The sequence below is a fragment of the Salmo salar genome, chromosome 08, assembly GCF_965601325.2.
Source record: "Salmo salar chromosome 08, fSalSal1, whole genome shotgun sequence".
Classification (NCBI taxonomy): Eukaryota; Metazoa; Chordata; class Actinopteri; order Salmoniformes; family Salmonidae; genus Salmo; species Salmo salar.
Genome location: NC_138298.1, coordinates 5,275,001 through 5,277,500, shown reverse-complemented (window position 1 = coordinate 5,277,500; position 2,500 = coordinate 5,275,001). Strand labels below are relative to the sequence as shown.

The following is a 2,500-nucleotide window of genomic DNA, read 5'->3' as shown; positions in this document are numbered from 1 at the left end:
TAAGCGAGAATCAATCTCTTGCTACAACATATATAGTCAAAGTGAGTCTGATAAAACAGACATTTAGTCAATTCATCATTAAATGCTTACTACAAGGCAGTGTTGCTGATGAAATAGTGCAAGAGCACACCCTCGTGGACAAAATGCTTACAGCACCTGGTATTCCCAGGCGGTCTCCCATCCAATTACTAACCAGGCCCGACCCTGCTTAGCTTCCGAGATCAGACGAGATCGGGCGTACCCAGGCTGATATGGCCGTAAGCGAGAATCAATCTCTTGCTACAACATATATAGTCAAAGTGAGTCTGATAAAACAGACATTTAGTCAATTCATCATTAAATGCTTACTACAAGGCAGTGTTGCTGATGAAATAGTGCAAGAGCACACCCTCGTGGACAAAATGCTTACAGCACCTGGTATTCCCAGGCGGTCTCCCATCCAAGTACTAACCAGGCCCGACCCTGCTTAGCTTCCGAGATCAGACGAGATCGGGCGTACCCAGGCTGGTATGGCCGTAAGCGAGAAACAATCTCTTGCTACAACATATATAGTCAAAGTGAGTGTGATAAACAGATATTGCATTTTCACCAATTAGATAAGCAGCTTGAACTTTGTGTCACTGAAAAAGTAGAAGAAATTACAAACACTGTTCCCATCACTTTTTAGCACAGGTAGTTGGATAAAATACAAACTTTATTTCCTTTCATCATTTGAACAGGGCAAAGGAGCATAAAGCACACACAAGCTGCATTCAGCAACAATATTCTTGTTTGTCTTATAAATACAAGGCAGATGCTAATTGAAAACACAAGGAAATTTGATCCTATTAAAAAGGCAGGAAGCTGCATTTTGTCAATTCATCATTAAATGCTTACTACAAGGCAGTGTTGCTGATGAAATAGTGCAAGAGCACACCCTCGTGGACAAAATGCTTACAGCACCTGGTATTCCCAGGCGGTCTCCCATCCAAGTACTAACCAGGCCCGACCCTGCTTAGCTTCCGAGATCAGACGAGATCGGGCGTACCCAGGCTGATATGGCCGTAAGCGAGAATCAATCTCTTGCTACAACATATATAGTCAAAGTGAGTCTGATAAAACAGACATTTAGTCAATTCATCATTAAATGCTTACTACAAGGCAGTGTTGCTGATGAAATAGTGCAAGAGCACACCCTCGTGGACAAAATGCTTACAGCATCTGGTATTCCCAGGCGGTCTCCCATCCAATTACTAACCAGGCCCGACCCTGCTTAGCTTCCGAGATCAGACGAGATCGGGCGTACCCAGGCTGATATGGCCGTAAGCGAGAAGCAATCTCTTGCTACAACATATATAGTCAAAGTGAGTCTGATAAAACAGACATTTAGTCAATTCATCATTAAATGCTTACTACAAGGCAGTGTTGCTGATGAAATAGTGCAAGAGCACACCCTCGTGGACAAAATGCTTACAGCACCTGGTATTCCCAGGCGGTCTCCCATCCAAGTACTAACCAGGCCCGACCCTGCTTAGCTTCCGAGATCAGACGAGATCAGGCGTACCCAGGCTGGTATGGCCGTAAGCGAGAAACAATCTCTTGCTACAACATATATAGTCGAAGTGAGTGTGATAAACAGACATTGCATTTTCACCAATTAGATAAGCAGCTTGAACTTTGTGTCACTGAAAAAGTAGAAGAAATTACAAACACTGTTCCCATCACTTTTTAGCACAGGTAGTTGGATAAAATACAAACTTTATTTCCTTTCATCATTTGAACAGGGCAAAGGAGCATAAAGCACACACAAGCTGCATTCAGCAACAATATTCTTGTTTGTCTTATAAATACAAGGCAGATGCTAATTGAAAACACAAGGAAATTTGATCCTATTAAAAAGGCAGGAAGCTGCATTTTGTCAATTCATCATTAAATGCTTACTACAAGGCAGTGTTGCTGATGAAATAGTGCAAGAGCACACCCTCGTGGACAAAATGCTTACAGCACCTGGTATTCCCAGGCGGTCTCCCATCCAAGTACTAACCAGGCCCGACCCTGCTTAGCTTCCGAGATCAGACGAGATCGGGCGTACCCAGGCTGATATGGCCGTAAGCGAGAATCAATCTCTTGCTACAACATATATAGTCAAAGTGAGTCTGATAAAACAGACATTTAGTCAATTCATCATTAAATGCTTACTACAAGGCAGTGTTGCTGATGAAATAGTGCAAGAGCACACCCTCGTGGACAAAATGCTTACAGCACCTGGTATTCCCAGGCGGTCTCCCATCCAATTACTAACCAGGCCCGACCCTGCTTAGCTTCCGAGATCAGACGAGATCGGGCGTACCCAGGCTGATATGGCCGTAAGCGAGAATCAATCTCTTGCTACAACATATATAGTCAAAGTGAGTCTGATAAAACAGACATTTAGTCAATTCATCATTAAATGCTTACTACAAGGCAGTGTTGCTGATGAAATAGTGCAAGAGCACACCCTCGTGGACAAAATGCTTACAGC

At 43.4% G+C, this 2,500-nt stretch overlaps 8 non-coding genes and 1 pseudogene across 8 annotated transcripts in view; all 9 read right to left on the bottom strand.

Annotated features, from left to right (window-relative positions):
• Positions 1-5, bottom strand: part of LOC145883772 (5S ribosomal RNA) — a 119-nt gene extending 114 nt beyond the window's left edge. The window contains exon 1 of the ribosomal RNA XR_014395348.1: positions 1-5. This exon is cut by the window's left edge and continues 114 nt beyond it. This is a non-coding gene — a ribosomal RNA (5S ribosomal RNA).
• Positions 6-144: 139 nt separating this feature from the next.
• Positions 145-263, bottom strand: LOC145850795 (5S ribosomal RNA). Its single transcript, XR_014372643.1, has one exon. It is a non-coding gene; the product is annotated as a 5S ribosomal RNA (ribosomal RNA).
• A 139-nt stretch (positions 264-402) lies between these two features.
• Positions 403-521, bottom strand: LOC145857185 (5S ribosomal RNA). The gene has a single exon (XR_014378082.1). It is a non-coding gene; the product is annotated as a 5S ribosomal RNA (ribosomal RNA).
• A 409-nt stretch (positions 522-930) lies between these two features.
• LOC145883771 (5S ribosomal RNA) lies at positions 931-1,049 on the bottom strand. Its single transcript, XR_014395347.1, has one exon. It is a non-coding gene; the product is annotated as a 5S ribosomal RNA (ribosomal RNA).
• A 139-nt stretch (positions 1,050-1,188) lies between these two features.
• LOC145852773 (uncharacterized) lies at positions 1,189-1,307 on the bottom strand (annotated as a pseudogene).
• A 139-nt stretch (positions 1,308-1,446) lies between these two features.
• LOC145882910 (5S ribosomal RNA) lies at positions 1,447-1,565 on the bottom strand. Its single transcript, XR_014394482.1, has one exon. It is a non-coding gene; the product is annotated as a 5S ribosomal RNA (ribosomal RNA).
• A 409-nt stretch (positions 1,566-1,974) lies between these two features.
• On the bottom strand, positions 1,975-2,093 carry LOC145883770 (5S ribosomal RNA). Its single transcript, XR_014395346.1, has one exon. It is a non-coding gene; the product is annotated as a 5S ribosomal RNA (ribosomal RNA).
• A 139-nt stretch (positions 2,094-2,232) lies between these two features.
• LOC145850794 (5S ribosomal RNA) lies at positions 2,233-2,351 on the bottom strand. The gene has a single exon (XR_014372642.1). It is a non-coding gene; the product is annotated as a 5S ribosomal RNA (ribosomal RNA).
• A 139-nt stretch (positions 2,352-2,490) lies between these two features.
• LOC145882838 (5S ribosomal RNA) overlaps positions 2,491-2,500 on the bottom strand; it is a 119-nt gene continuing 109 nt past the window's right edge. Inside the window, exon 1 of the ribosomal RNA XR_014394408.1 lies at positions 2,491-2,500. This exon is cut by the window's right edge and continues 109 nt beyond it. This is a non-coding gene — a ribosomal RNA (5S ribosomal RNA).